The sequence below is a fragment of the Chelonia mydas genome, chromosome 1 (assembly GCF_015237465.2).
Source record: "Chelonia mydas isolate rCheMyd1 chromosome 1, rCheMyd1.pri.v2, whole genome shotgun sequence".
NCBI lineage: Eukaryota > Metazoa > Chordata > Testudines > Cheloniidae > Chelonia > Chelonia mydas.
In genome coordinates, this window is record NC_057849.1 from 312,432,063 (window position 1) to 312,449,121 (window position 17,059).

The window sequence follows — 17,059 nt, forward strand, 5'->3', positions numbered from 1 at the left end:
TCATTTCAGGATATCTGTGCAATTATGTTGTATTCCAGTTTTCTGTACATTAAGCTTGTCTAAGAAAAAAATCCCAGGTAAAGCTTTCAGAATCGTTTAAGGGAGTTAAGGTCAGATTTTCATACAGGTTTTTGCAGCAGTTTAACTAGGTTCGTTTAAAAGCAGATTCAAGTTATACCAGTGCAGCTGTCCCATGTAGATAAGCCCATAGGCTCCTATGTCCTTTTGGCATTTTTCAAAAATGTTACCCGTTTTCTTTCCTGCTTAGGAAAAATACATCTCTCCCAGTGCAAATTAACATTACTGCCCTATTAAACTACTCCTTGAGAAAACTCTCCGGCAAAATGAGCCCACTTCTACTCCTGTTGATGTAAGTGGTAATGGATAGGAACTTTCCCCCCTTCAGTCTTCTCTAACATTGTCAACCAGACTGCTCATGCTGTATGTGTTCAATTATTTATTAAGTCGGCTACTTCTCCCACACTGAAAATATATATGAATTACTTACAACAGGACTCTGTTATTTCCTTTTGTTTTGTTTTTTTTAAATGTTGTAACTTTAATGTTGCATTAAGTTTTGCCTCTGTTTATTATAAGGGAGCATCCCCTAGATCTAGATTACCTAAAACTTTTGATTATAAAAGATTGACATCTTCTTTGAGAAGTTCTCACACCTGCATTGTTGCTTTTGACATTGAACAGGGGGATATCCCTTAGGCTACAGAAGTGCCTTGTCTTTCTTCCATGAAAGCTTTGGCTGAGATAGAAACTGAAAATTATCACTTACCTTCTGTTGCTTGCGTTCCTCAGCAAAACTTTGGCAGTGTACTAAAATAACTAAATATGATCTGAGGCAGCGCTGACAATGTTGCTGCACACGCTATAGTGGAAACACTTGAAAGATGCTAGAGCATCTGTAATGGTGATGTTGCCCCACTGGGACTCAGCATGTGGCCCCAGTTGACACCATCTGGGACAAGAGGGTGTTGTGGCGGGGAAGGAGGGGTGGGGGGCTGGGTTCCTCTCATCAACCCCCCAGATATAGCACAATGCCGGAGTGGTCCATCCTCCCTATGGAATAACAGGCTTCCGCTGGCAGCTAATGTTGGCTCTGTAGCTCACGTGGTAGCAGTCTGTGATGTAGTGTCAAGGTTCATGGTTCAAACTCTACATGATATCTAAGCTGTTACAGTTGTACATAATGGAATTTGTTTTTACCCTTTTCCTTTAAAACAATAATTCTAGGAAATTACACACAAAGATTGCAATGTAAAGCACTCAAAAGTTAGGAAATGGCAGATTTACAGTTGTTGGTGCAACCTTCATTCTTCTCCTCGTGTATGCATTGATACAGTGTTTAATTTCATTTTCTCATACTTTTATTTTCCCGGCATGACCCCTGCCTCATTCAGCGCACATGATAGATGGACAAGGGGCTGAATTATGGCTGCCTGTGCAAACTAAATTTAGCATTTCCTAATTTTCTAGTTCTTGACTTTGCAACCTAAATAACATTTGTTTAGTGTTGGTTTTTTGTTTTTATACATATAGACATGATACAGACTTGGTTTGTATGTTTGAGCCAAAAGAAGCATGTCAAGTTTGATCACTATGTAAAATGAGGCAGATAGCACAATTTATATTGTTTGGGGGAGGGAAAATCTTGTGTGAGAACTAACTGAAGTTTGATACCAACTGTAAGGAGTGTGGCTCAGGAATATTTTTACATAATAGTAAGGAGATCAAAAATACTGTAGAAAGATTTAAAATTCTTCAGTACTTTGGAGATGCACTGTGACATGTAACCCACTAGGTTACCATAACATTCATTCAAGAATTGTCCTTCACCCTTGAGTGAGGCAGATAAATTAAAAGACTTAACTTTTTCTGTCATCTTCAGTTCCAGATTAGAACTGGGTAAAAGTTTTTGTCAGTTTCACCAGACATGATTGTTTCAGTTAAAGAAATAAAAAATAAAAAAACCAAACAAAATCAAATTTTTCATTTAGACATTTTTGAAAGAAAACTTTTTTTTTTTGGTTTGAAATGACTTTTTGTTTGAAAATAGTCTTTAATTTTATTATAAACCCACAAGTGTTTAAAAATGGTCAGTCTAAACATAATCTTTGATGTTGCCGAAATGAAACATTTTGTTTGACCCAAAACATTTTTTTTAATTGCCCACGAACAAAAAAAAATCCATTTTGTCCAGCTCCACTCCAGATACTGGAGAGTACGTATGTAGTCTTGGAAGCTGAGAAAATAATCTGAAATGTAAGGTTGTTTTGGTGACTGGAAGCTGAAGAGAATACAAACAATACTTTCAAATAACAGTGTAATAGACAGGAATGATCTAGCTTTTTGTGTGTGTCAAATTGTGTTCAGGAGGTAGCCCACTTCTATCTTATGCTACTACCTTTAAAAGATATTTAATGTAATTATTTTTATGAAAAATTGGTCTGCAGGATGGAACCAATGGAGAAGGAACAGTAAAGCTCCTAAGACTCTTAAATAATTATACCTGATATCTTGGAGGATAAACTTTCTCTATATAACATAGATTTTTTTTTTCTTCCACATTTATCTTTGTTTTGGTGATGATGGCTTATTTCAACACATAGTAGAAATTCAAATTCTGCCACCATATGCTTCAGTGCACAATATGCCTGCCACTCCATTTCTCTTGAATAAATAATGGGGGCCACCATTCCTGAACAAGTATTTATATCCAAATAATGAAATGCTTGACTGAGTATATGGATTTGGTTAAAAAAAAACTTTGACCATGCTTGTGACTTGGGATGTCATAGAGCATGGATTAGAAAATATTTTAACAAAAGATGCTTGGAATATGAACTTGCTGAAGTATATAATTGGTTAAAGAGGCTACATTTTAAAAGGGTCCCCTCAAAATGATGTCTCTTACAGGCATACTCAACACGTATAATAGTTTATTCAAACCTTGAGGTTTTGTTTTGGCATAATAGTGATAATATTATGCAGTGGAGATATCAGGAAAGTGGCAACATCAAAATGTTTATTTTTATTTTTATTATCACTCCTGGTGATGGTACCACAAAAAATCTGAAGATAAATATTTGAGTGTTTTAGTTGATAACTGTATAAATCTGAATCAGAGGATAAGTGGCTAATGTACAATATTGTTTTGTTTGAATTTATAAAAGAGTAAGAGGTGTGTATTTCACACTATCTGCACCTCCTGACAATGACAAAATACATCCACATAATTAACATTGGGAGGAAAAAACAGCAGCCTCACAAAATGCCATAACTACCAAATAGCTGTAAAACACTTGTCATGTCTGGATAAAAAATAATTAATTGGATGATAAGATTACTGAAAGAAATTTAGAGGCCCTGAAGGAAGTAGGAAATTGGTCACTAGGGAAGACTGATTGTCCTGTAAGTTTCATTAAGTTGATAACCTCTCTGGTGGATATGTAAGACTATTTGTTGAAGTCACTGTCCCCTTCACTGAATAAAAATTGAAGAAATCATTTTACTTGAACCAGGAAAAGAGCTACTGAATTGTGACAGTCACACTTCTCATTGATAATTTGGACAAACTTTGGCAAAGAAGCTTCAAATCTCTCTTTCCAAGCTGACCAACCTGGGTGTGTAGATGGATTTTAAATTAGGTTTAATAAACACTATTGTATTTTAACAAGCAACCCTCCCGCTCCCTGTTTTTCCCATAACAGCTTTTCTGCTATTTGTAAAAAAGGCTTCTGATAAAGTTGTTGGGGGATACTTACGTGCTATGTTGTTACTGAAAACCTCCTTACACGTAACTCACATGTCCCAAATTATTAATTGGTTTATCTTAACCTTCTGTATAAAAATCTAATCAATTGGGTAAAAAGTCTAACTTCATCGGTTAATTATAAATTGTGCATAGAGACATGCCATAGGTATGTCCTACCTTTTTCTTTTCCTGAGTTACTTTGTTTGTTTCATATGTACAGTGCAAGCCAATTTGAAATGGAGGCTAACTGGAGAATAGTTGATATTTCTATAACCTAAGTGGAGACAAATGTTAGTATTTTTGCAGGCAATCTCTAGTGCATCTTCCAAAGAGATTCAGGTCCTGATAATTGCATACATGGGTGTGACTGATGTTCCTTGTTTTCAGTTAACATAGATAAGTCCAAAGTTCTTGCCCTGAACCAACATGGTAACTAAAACAGAACTTTAGTTTTTTAAAGGCAAAAAATCTGAAATATTTTGAGATTCACTTATCTACCAATTGCATATATTAACTAAAATTTTTCCTGCTGACAGATAAAAAGGCAATGAGAAGTGGTTGGTTCTTCCTCTTTAATTATAGAAGAAATTTGATTTCAACGTACATTGCCAAAAATACTGTTTACTGCTCATTTTATTTATTTCACAAGAAGGTTACAGAACTGCAAAAAGCAGGGAAAGACCACGGTTCAGTACTCTTCTAGAGGGAAAAGAGGCACGCAATTCTTCAAGGGAAAACAAACAAAAAAAATACCCTTGAGGTATAGAAGTAGGACTTCAAATTTTCTATAGAATCGGTTAAAAGGAAAGTTGCATAATCTAAATCAGTAGGAAATAAATTCATACACTAAGTTTGCAAGTTCTAAATATTGTATGACTCCATGAATTATAATTAAGATAAGCCACATGAAGGCTTAGGAAATAGAAAATGGGAAGGTAGGAAGAATTAACATATATGATGTTATATTTCTGCTTTTTATTTTTAAGCGTATAATTTTTGATCAGTATTTCATTCCTCATTGCCATGTGTAGTCCTCTGAGGTAAGTGCTGTGGTGATGGACACGTAAGAAAAACTCTTAAAATTTATTAGATCTTTAAAGAGTAAATACCTCTTAAAAAATATTTTCAGTGCGATTTTTTTAAACAGCTACCCTACAAGGTAGTATTTAAAGATACTAGAAACAAAACAATTCCTGCTTGGGATTGTCAAAGGAACCTGAAGGAATTTGGTTCCCAAATACCATTCGATTTCAAAAGGATTTGTATGCCTGACTCCTTTGAAGATCACATCCTCTATCACTATACAGGAGTAGTTATATTAACCTTGTAAAACTCATGAAACTAACCAGCCAAGGCACCGAAACCCCCCCAAAACAAAAACAACCCCCCCTGCTCACATGTTACATTAATAAATGTTTATATTTTACTTGCCCCATCCAAAAAAAAAAAAATTACTCATATGGGTGACTGGACAGGTAGAGTTCTTGCAAGAACTCTAGAAAATGGAGACCTGGTTTTACATTCCATAGTGAGAGTGAGAAGTGAAGGTAAAGGACTTTATATTGACTTTACTAAAAGCAAAGTGAAGTAATTGTCATTTAAGTACTAATATAAAATGTAAAATAAAAACTTTGTTTTATTGCTTTTTATCATAATGAGAGCCTAGGGAAGGATGTGTGAGCTTCATGAAGAACCTTAATGGGAAGAAAAAAACAGGTACTAAAGGGCTCTCTAATCTTGTGGAGAAAGTTGTAACAAGAACCAATGGCTACAAATTAAAGCAAGACAAACTCAAAGTAGAAATAGAGCATAATTTTTAACAGTGAGGATGATTAACCATTGGAACAAACTACCATCAGAATGGGTGGATTCTCCATCTCAAAGTCTTCATATGAAGACTGGTGCCTTTCTGTAAAATATGATTTAATCATGATATGTCATGGCTTGTTATATATGAGATCCAACAGGATTATCTAATGGTCCCTTCTGGTCTTAAAAAAACTATGAATCCTCAAGGGCCTGAACCAATGGCCATTGAAGTCAATGGGACTTCAGTTGGTGCTGGATGAGGCCCCCATTTTTTTTCAAGGAAAACTGTGGATCTTTAGACCCAAATCCTGCAAAAAGTGATGCATATATTTAACTTTATATTTTGACAGGTTTCAGGGTAGCAGCCATGTTAGTCTGTATTCGATGAAGTGAGCTGTAGCTCATGAAAGCTTATGCTCTAATAAATTTGTTAGTCTCTAAGGTGCCACAAGTACTCCTATTCTTTTTATATTTTGAATATTTCCTGGTCAGGAATTTTCTTCAATGTCCTTTTCTTAAAAACAATCTGTGGGAAATCTGTGGGAAAATTTCAGTTTTGCTGGAAAATATAAATGATGGCACCCTTGCCTGATTAGAAGGCTGTGGTCAGAGCAAAAGTGAAATTGACAAGAGCCATCCAGGCAGGCAGCTGAGGAGCAGCTTCAGCTAGGCTGACGGGAGATGGGGAGGCTGTGCTTCCCAAATCTTAGGCAGCTGGGGAGTTGGAAGAACTCAGCATCCAGCTGAGTCTACTTTGAGGGTTCTTGTCAATTTAACTTTCTGCCTGTAAGGAGAAAGTGAAATTGACCAGAGCCTTCCAGGTGAGTAGCTGGCCACCAGAAAAATTGTTTTGGTTCTCACAAAACAGAATTTTTCAGAATTTGTCCTGCAAAAAAACTGTTGAGGTGCTTACAATTCATCTTGAATTGGGACACAATTTTCTGTGGGGCAGAAATTCCATTTTCCAGCAAGCTCTACTTCAATTAACTTCATTGGGGCTACTGGAAGTGTATAAAGTTATGTGCATGTTTCATTGTCGGATCAGAGCCTTATTTCTTTCTGTGAGTTGCTGTGTATTCTGTTAAGTGTAGTTTTAAAAGCACCAAGAATCTCCTGGGATTCTTTTTGAAGATCACCTTATTTCCTTTTAAAATACTAAAGTAATTGATCTCAAACACTAGATAATCAGAAATTCAAATGTAATTAAACTTCCCCATGATTTAATTTAACTTCCTATAGTTATATTCTTAACCTTTAATAGTGAAAATTATTGAAAATGTCATACTTTCATATCCTTTCTTTCCATTATGTAAGAAGCATATTAAAATAAAATTTCCTCTCTATATAGAAATTTTTATTGTTTGGGAAATAAGGAAGTTGGAATAGAATGGATGCAAATTTGACTCCTTTTGTGTGTGTGTGTACACTAGCATCAGTGATGAGTCAGTAGAAAGTCAGCAATGTACTGTTTTAGTTAGTGACTATATTTCATTTAGGCATTTAGTTTTGCTTGTTTTTTGTGGATCTCTTAACAGAACAGCAAGGGAGGGAATAACAAACAAGATTGTAAAGTCATAAAAATTGGCAGGAATGAAGGAAACTCAGGGATAGGAATAGTACCTGAAATTTTAGTTATAGTTCATATTTCAAAACTGATTAGATTTCCGGTTGTTAAGTGTCCTTTTCAGTCATATAACTGGTTGTCTGGGCATTTGATCCTTTATGATATCTATATACAAGAATAGGAAGTGACCACCACATAAGTTCAGTTAATATAATTATACTGGAAAAATACACGTTTGCATTTTTGTGGGAAGAATCTCGTTTTAGGTGGTCTGCATTTTGAAAGCCTAGTAAATGTGTAATGTAGGCAAGTGCTACAGAAACTTTCTTGCATAGTTCTAATAACTGAGTCCTTAATCCTGAACTGCCATACTCTTGCTATTTGGTATTAGTCTCTTAATTAGATACCGTCAGTAAGCTACCAATTAAAGTGAATTGTGTGGCATTATGTTAAAAAGATCCACATTAATTTGCACAGGTAGCATATTTCTTTTACCACTGCCTAATGTGAATTTTGATTTCCATATATTTCTTCTAGTCATCACTTAAGAGAGAAAGTTTGTTTTTATACCCGAAACTCCCATTATTTAGACACCCTCTTTACTTCTGGTGTCCCTACAAGAAACAGTCTCTGGTTATATTCAGTAACATTTATCAGAAGTTTTAAAGATTTCCCTACCACCCCGGGAGACTGCAGAAGACTCGTAACAGGTTATATTTGATTCTGTTAAAATAAATAAAACAATTCTGCTGAGCAACAAAGAAACTACTGTAATCGCTTGAATAATGGATCTGATGCATCAGCCTCCTTTTATAAAATGCTTGTGTGGATTTTTTTTTTTCTTTTGGTATATAAAAAGTTATGAAGATGGACCAGTCTTTCTGAGGAAGTGGAGGCTGTAATAGATCTTTCTCTTTCTTGCTTATTTGTGTCATATGCACTGTTATGCAAATATTTTCTGTTTGTTTTGTTTCTGCTTGAGAACTTCATAAGCTAGTGTTTATTCACTGTGGATTTAATTATGCAAATGGCCAAAATGGGCAAGTGCCATTGAAGCCAAATAGAAGTTTTGGGTGCACAGTATGTCACAGGTTTGGGCCCTACATATTTTAATATTTATCTGGTTCTTTTAGGTTAGTGGTTCTCAAACTGTGGAGCAATTGCTGTAGTAGAAGAGAACTGGCTGGTCTTATAGTGCTGGCTTTCCTTATTTCAAGCTGCTACATCACATCTAAAGGGCAACTAAAAATATGTTATGTTTTCATGTAACTAATTACTGTAGCTGCCATAGTGGTGGTATATAATTGAAACTGAGAGAGGAACTGGCCGACATAATAATGGGGGAGGTGTTCTGTGAGATTGCTGTTGGGAGGCCAAGCATTCCATGAAAACATATTTGAATAAAGAGATTATCCACATTAGAAAAAAACCTGTCCTTTTGCTACATCTACCTAAGCCACACTCTTTCAAAGACTTGAAAATAATCAGTCAGAATCCTTTTCTGGATGCAATTGTTTTCAAGCCAAAATTCACTTATAGCTTAACTTCCCGGTTTGGGCTCTGTCATGCAGATGCAATATATGTGCAGCTCCCATTTGACAACCATTAGGTAAATCCCCAACTGAAAAATTATGAGTAAGGACTTCAGTATATCCCAGTTCCACAGTTACAGTAACATCACAATACTTCGGCTGCAAGCAGAACTGTAAGGCTGTGAAACAAGTATAACAGTTGTGAAAGTGTTTAAACATCTTTGTGGTTTTGGAGTGGAGCCCAGGAAAGGGGAAACAAGCAGGGGGCCTGTCAGGGGAAATTAAAAGGTAGCAGTCAGACAAAATAGCTTTAGAAAATAGCCAGTGTGAGGATGGTAGCACGTGCATTTGTGCTATTGGTTTCTATCTAGAACAACAACTTGGAAGCTCAAAGTCTGGTCCTATTAGACAGGACCAATTATACATGGAGGGCTAATGGAACGGAGCTACTTTCCTTTTACAGCTCTCTAAGAAGTAAACAATACAGAAAGGCTTTAAGAATACTGCATTTTGAAGTTTGTTTTTAATCTATAATATACACATTCAGTTCCTCAGGGATGGGATGCCCCATAGTAACGTTAACAAATTTGGCACCCTTGTCAGCAGTCTCAGAAGAGAGGTCAGCAATTGCACAAACGTGGAGACTGACCTGCCTTTCCTGCAGCGATTCTTCCAGATCAGAGCAAAAATTTACATTTATCCTTCACTTTTAATGCCTGCATGAGCACTCTTCCATTAATCTCCTACCCCAACATTTCTGTGAGGCCTGGTCTACACTTGAAACTGTCCTAGTATAGTAATGTTGGTTACAGCTATGGTGTTTCTTCTCTTCCCCCTCCCTCCCCCCCACAACATTTTTATTAGGATTGTCGATTAATCGTAGTTAACTCGCGATTGACTCAAAAAAAGTAACTGTGATTAAAAAAATAATCATGATTAATCACGCTGTTAATAGAATAGAAATATTTTTGGATGTTTAACAGTGTGATTAATTTTTTTAATCACTTGACAGCCCTAATTTTTATATCAGTAAAAGTCCTAGTGTGTACACAGTTATACTGGCGAAAAAGTGCTTTTGCTGATATAGCTGGGAACTGATGCAAGGCTATACCAATTAAAGCACTCTTTTGCTGGTATAAGCTGCATTTACACCAGGAGGGTTTACTGGTATAGCAAACTCCCAGCTTTCCGATGGTGTATACACTGTTTGCTTCTGAAAGAGCTTTAGATTATTACTAGAATTATAATATCTGTGTATAAAAATATTTGTGGGGGGAGTGAATCCCTGAAACTTATTTAAGAAGATTATTTATTAAAAATGGCAGTTTAGAAGCTGCAAGAGGTTTGAAATGTTAGCAGTAGTCCTAACCGAGATGGATCAGTGGCAGAAATTTCCCTGTCCAGGAATGGCACTTAAGTATGAGTTTGTGTTTATGTCCACTGAAATCAGTGGGGTGTACACATGTGCATAACTGCTTTGCTGAATAGGGCTGCACATGGTTAAGTGCTTTCTTGAATCATGGTCTGTATGCAGTTTATCATGTTGCTGTAATTTGTCACACTTACGCACTAGTGGCATCCACAGGATAAAACTAAATTTGTCTTGCAACTATATTCTGATATGCAGGTCAAGGACAATATCTTGGAAGGGTTCCAGACATTATTCTATACTACCATTGGGGTTTTGGAGCCACTAGAGTTGAAGATAAGTCTTGGTTTGTTCCCACAAAGACAACTGTAGTACACACACATCTCAACTTATTACCTTGAACATGATCAAGATTATTCTGCCTAGGATAATGTGTATCTGCAGCTCCCACTAGCTACACCTCTACCCCGATATAACACAACCTGCTAGAACACGAATTCGGATATAACGTGGTAAAGCAGTGCTCTGGAGGGTGGGGCTACGCGTTCTCACGGATCAGCGCATCAGCGTGTCTGGCTCTGACACGCTGCTCTGAGCAGCGTGTTAAGGGTGCCGGGCTGGGGCTGAGGGGTTGGATAAGGGGTAGAGGGTCTCAGGGGTAGAGGGTGGGGCTACGCGTTCTCATGTAAGGGAGCTGGGGGGGTTGGATGGTTCGGAGGTTCTGGGGGCTTGGCAGTCAGGGAGCAGGGGGCATTGGATAGGGCGTGGGAGTCCTGGGGGGCCTGTCACGGGGCAGGGGAGTGGATAGGGGGCAGGGCAGTCGGGACAGGGGGAATGGGGTGGGGTAGGGTGGGGTCCTGGGGGTGATTAGGGATGGGGGGGGGTCTCTGGAGGGGGCGGTCAGGGGACAAGGAGCAAGGAGGCTTAGATAGAGGTGGGGTCTTGGGGGGGTGGTTAGGGGTGGGGAGGTGTCTGGAGCGGGTAGTCAGGAGACAAAGAGCAGGTGGGGTTGGATGGGTCGGGTTCTGAGGGGTCAGTCAGGCGGCAGGAAGTGACTATTAATAACGGAAATGCTCTAGGCCAAAGCAAGTTCGATATAATGCGGTTTCACCTATAACGCGGTAAGATCTTTTGGCTCCCGAGGACCACATTATATCGGGGTAGAGGTGTATTATAATTGTTGCAAGTATCCGGCACTTCTGGAAATTCTGTCCTTAGTCTCTTCACGAACTATTGTACATAAATATTTTGTGGATGCAGCTATTCCTGAATGCACACAAGACTTTCATAAACCTGCTATCCTAAAAGGAGGGCCTGATTCACAATGGACAGTTGGTCCACTGTGTTTTCTGTGAACAAGTAGAGAAGATTTGGATCACAATTCCCATGGTGGAAGTCTTGAGAGTTTAGAATTGAGAAGAGTTCCACAAGGCATTCCAAATGGCCACATAGCTAATCAGGTTCTCTCTCTTTCTCTTTTTTTTTTTTCCCCTCTCCTTCCTGTCAAAGACAGGCTATACTTTGCTGGTAATGGAAACAAGAACTGAGGGTTCATGGTCCATAGCTGTTCTGAGCAGGAACATGATGGAAATAAATGATTGAAACATCTGAATGGCCTATGATTTGTTTGCATAAGCCATTGAGAAGATCCTGTGCTGGCAAATTACTCCTTTTTACTCACTGTGAAGGGAAGCTAGTGTATACTGCTTTCTGTTACCTTTGATAGCAAATGTCCTGGCTAAGATTGGGGGACACAAATGCTCCAAGAATCCAGTAGTCCCCTGTTGGATTAACAAATACAATTCTTAAACCTGATAAGGATTTTGTGGTTTAGTCTCACCACATCTGATCACACAAGAATCTCAAGCTGTGGTTACTTGGGTGTCTTCAAGTTGGTGTAGTTTTGACCCAGATTTTTGACTCAGTTGAATAGGTTTTTCTGTCTCCATGAGAACTATGTCAAAGCAGTTATTTGACTGTATCTTTTACTGTGTTGCTTATCAGCTTAGTATGGTCTTAAAGCCTATTCCATATCAAAAAAGTCTGATAAGGCAGCCAGCCTCTGATTTTCCCTCAGGGTCGTCCGTCCTTTCCCGTCCCCCTGGGCCACACTTCCCCCTCTATCGAGGAGATTTGTAAAGCAGCCGGATTTCTACATGCTTGCTTAACAGTATTGCTTTTATTTAAAGTAACATTTTCAAGCGCATCTAAATTACGTATAATTAGTCATTAAATGTCACTGGGACTTAGGACCCTAAATCGCTTTAGCACTTTTGAAAATTTTACCCTTAGCTTCCAGATAATCTGGCTTGTTTGTCAGAGATACAGGACCTCTTTCTAGGCCCAAGATTTTGTAACTTTAGCTTTTAGTTTTGGAATTTTCTTTCTTTCTTTTTTTTTTTTTTTTTTTTTTTTTTTTAAGAACTGTCTCATTCTTTATATTAACAAAAAACCAAAATATATGCCGGTATCTTATACCTCTACTAAAAAAAGTAATTTTTGATAGTCATGTACAAAATCAAACAAACACCTTTTCTGCAGTTGCTATTGCTTGTTGCAATATTTTGTTTTATTCAAACATCCTTAGAGTGTTTTACTCTCGATGGATGTACATTTGTTATAATATCTTACCAAAGAGAAAGTTAACATGTTTCCATTCACTGTTACACTCCTTCCCACAGAGATGAGGTTTCTGTAACCCTTTATTATTTTACCTCCCACTCAGAAGGGAACTGTGGTTAGAGCCTTGTAAAGCGTTTGCGTTCCGTTGCAAGGACTGAAATAAAACAGCACTTGTTTGCATGAATAGCTTTAGAATTTTGTGCGTTCCCATCTCATTTGCATGCAATAGTAGGCCTAAAAAGTTGGGGATCTATTTTTATTATCTTCAGAAAACAGTGGTTACAGATAGATTAATAATCTTCAGCGCGTCAAAAGTGGTCTAGACTTGGATAGAGGTCTGACACTGAGAAATTAACTCACTTGCTAAACTGGTTACCACTGGCAGTGGGTGAAACTACTTCTTTGAGTAGGGTCACTGTGTGCTCCACTTTGGGTACATATGACCCTCTCAAGCCCCTGATTGGAGATTTTTCTATTAGCAGTGTCTGTTTGACCCACACATGTGCTCTACCCAACCTTCTGCTGCAGTCCAAGGGTGTATAGGGCTGCATAGGTGTATAGGGCTGCATTTGTTCCTTCTCTACCACCTTGGCCTGAGACAGAGCTCTAAAGGGATCCAACTCTTTGTCCCCCCTTCTCTCTCCCTTTTTTTTTTTTTTTTTTTTTTTTTTTTTTAAGATTATTTGGCTTGGGTTAGTAGGCCTGGCTTGCCAGGTTTCAAATGCTGCCTCTCTTGTTAGGAGGTTCTCCCGATCAACAACAGCCACTCTGAGTGCATCAGTTGCTTGGAGGAATTCCATATCTCCCAAAGGTGTAACTTTGTCCTGGCTCTAAAATCTAGAGCTTGGAGGAATTGGGAGACCAAACTGAAGCTGCTGCTGATGGAGCATTCCCTTTGACCATTCCAGGTCAGGTCAGGATACCCCCATGTATGTCTGTCTCCGAACGGGTTCAATGACCCTCCAACTTCAACTGAGAAGGGAAAGATCCTTGTCCCCATCAGGGATGGTGGGATTAGTCCTGGGTACCATCTCCTCTCCTAGATGGGTCTTCCCAGTTTCCATATTGAGTTCCTTGCGCAGTATATTAGCAGCAGTTTGCCAGACCTCCGGCTTCACTACATCAGGAAACTAGGGTCACACAGTCTTCTCCAGCAAACCCCCAACACAAGGAGACCTTTGAGGAACAGGAAGCTAGGGCGGACAAAGAGTCTACTCCTTCCTATTTTGTCTTCGTTGCCGGACGAGACAGTCACACTTCTGCCACCTTTGATGGCCGATGATTTCCGTCAATTACAGGACCTTGCAAAGAGGGTTACAGACACCATTCAGATACCACTGGAGGAGGTTAAAGACTCACATCACAAGCTCCTGGACATTTTGCAGTCAGTGACACCTACCCAGATTGTGTTGCCTATTAATGAAGTGCTCCTGGATCCAGCAAAGACTGTTTGGCAAACTCCTGCCACCGTACTACCAACTTGTAAACTGGCATATAAGAAATATTATGTCGTCCGATGGGGACTCCGAATTTTTGTTTTCCCACACCCAAACTAATTCCCTGGTGGTGGATGCTGCAGAGAGGCACGGTAGACATTATTACTCCAGGTCTGCTCCTTATGCCAAGGACCAGAAAAGGTAAAACCTTCATGATGGGAGGCTTCTTCATCCAGGACCTTCAAATTTCAGATCGCAAACTATTAGGCAACAATGGCCAAGTATGACTACATGAATTACAGCAAATTTGCATCCTTTATTGTACATCTTTGACAGGAGCATAGAAAACAATTCCAGGTCATCATTAAGTAGAATTTTTAGCCAAAATCTCTGTCCAAGTATCCTTGGGTGCCGTGGGACACTGCTGCTAGATCCATCTCTATAGCAGTTGTCATAGAAATGTAGAACTGGAAGGGACCTTGATAGGTCATCTAGTCCCATCTCCTGCACTGAGGCAAGACTGAGTATTATCTATTCTAGACCGTCCCTGACAGGTGTTTTGGCTAACCTGTTTTTAAAAACCTCTAATGACAGAGATGCCACAACCTCCCTAGATAATTTGTTGCAATGCTTAGCTACTCTTACAGTTAGGAAGCTTTCCTAATGTCTAACCTAAATCTCCCTTGCTGAAATGTAAGGCCATTACTACTTCTCTTGTCCTTGGTAGTTAAGGAGAACAATTTATCATCCTCATCTTTATAACAACCATTTACATATTGAAGTCCCCACTCAGTCTTCTCCAGACTAAACAAACCAGTTTTTTTGAATCTTTCCTCATAAGTCATGTTTTCCAATAATTTTTGTTCTCCTTTGGACTTTCTCCAGTTTGTCTATATCTTTCCTGAAGTGTGATATCCAGAACTGGACACAGTACTCAAGTTGAGGCCTTATCAGTGCTGAGTAGAGTGGAAGAATTACTACTTGTCTTGCACTCATGTGCAGGGTGTCGTGGCTCCAGTTGTCGAGATTCCTGAGAGTCTCAGAATGTGATTGAGGACCTCCCATTTGACGATCAGAAGCTTTGCTTGGGAGCTATGGATGGGTCCATGCACAAACTGAAGGACTCCAGGGCCACGTTGAGGTCTCTGGATATATACACCCCTACAAACGAGGAGATTTAGCAGGTCTCAGACTGCCCAGAGATTGCACTCAAGTCAGTACTTTTGTTTTCACAGAGCCGCTGAACCTGCTAGAAAAAGACAGATTCCAGAGGAAAAGAACTTCCTATCCTCCTTCACTAGTACCCAGTCATTATCAAAACAATAATTTTGACAGATTGGTTGAGGGCTCGACTTCTTCATCACCTCTAGTTTGCAAGCTGCAACCATTTGCCGCCTCCCCCACTTCAGGAGACTATCCTTCCCATTTCCAATAGGCCTGGCAGCATAATACAACAGGTCATGGATGTTATAACATTGGGCTACACCGTCCATTTCACATCCCTCCACATCCATCCCCCTTCTCCATCCTTCTTCAGGAACCCTTCTCACCAGACTATATTAAGTCAAGAAGTACACTCCCTCCTTTGTTTAGGAGCAATAGAACCAGTCCCATCCCCTCGGGGGAAAGGGTTTTACTCCCTTTTATCATGCCAAAGAAGGCTCGAGAGTGGAGACCGATCTTAAATCTAAGATGACTGAACAAATTTGTAAAGTCTGAAAAGTTCCAGATGGTGGTTCTGGCACACATCAGATACCTGTGCTTCACCATGGGCTGGGATCATTTTCATTATTGAGTAGTCGTGATCTGGTATAGTGTGCTATTATCCTTTGGGGAGGCAAAACACCAGCTTCATTGTAGCAAGCAGTAACACAACAGAGGTCCATCTCAGCAGTCCCTTGAAGAGATTGTGGACCCCTTTGATCTTCCTACGTTGGTGACAAAGAGACTAGGTGGTTTCAAAATTGTTTGGTCCTGTCCAGATCTCTCTCCAGTCCCAAGGGTGTTCATGAAGGGTTTGGCAGGATTGGCTGCTTACCTTTGTAAGAAGCAATTTTAGTTTTCCCATATCTCTACAACTGGTTACATAAGGGCCAATTTTATGAAGCCATACTAACTTACACCCAGACAGGTCTCTCCCTCTTCCAGGAGTTGGGTCTCCAACTAAACGTAAAGAAGTCCAAGTTAGTCCCGGTACAGAGAATACAATTCCTTCGGACATATTTGGATTTGTTGGCAGCCAGGGACTTCCTTCTCACAGACAGATTAACAACTTTGAATCTGGTTTGGACAATTCAGGGAAGCCCTAGTACTGTAGTAAGGAATGGCTTGCAGCTCCTGGGTCATGTGGCAGCTTGCACCTTCACGACCAAGCATGCAGGATTACACCTAGGCTACTTCCAAGGCTGGTTCATGAAGTCCTATTCCTCAACCAGAGTTAAGTTAGACAAACAGGTCACAGTTCCCTGCCAGGTGAGGAACTCCCTGGATTGGTGGAAAGATCAGCACAAAGTCTGTGCAGGTGTCCTTTTCATCTGCCCAGTTTCAACAATAATTGTGACAATGGACACATCACTGTTAGGTTGGGAGCATCCTGTTCGATTCATCTACCTGTATTTTTTCCCTAAACCACATAAATCTCAGCAGGGGACTTTTCTTCATATGTTAGATGTACAGTGGGCATTCGCCTTTTATCTGGATAGGACCAAACAATTTTGGAAATCACCTAGACTCTGTCTCCAATGCAGAAAGTTGAGAGAGGTCCACAATCTCTTCAGAGGACTGTTGAGATGGATCTCTGGGTGAATTACTGCTTTCTGCAATGCAGCTGGTGTTTTGCCTCTGCAAATGATTATAGGACACTACCGGATCACAAGCAACTTTCACAGTGTTACTCAGAAACATTCCAGTGTCTGAGATATACAGCACTGCTACATGGGCTTCAGTGCATATGTTTTCTAA

At 39.3% G+C, this 17,059-nt stretch overlaps 1 protein-coding gene across 15 annotated transcripts in view; it reads left to right on the forward strand.

Moving 5' to 3' along the window:
• Positions 1 to 17,059, forward strand: part of BRD1 (bromodomain containing 1) — a 110,686-nt gene that overhangs the window by 13,088 nt on the left and 80,539 nt on the right. The window lies entirely within an intron of this gene.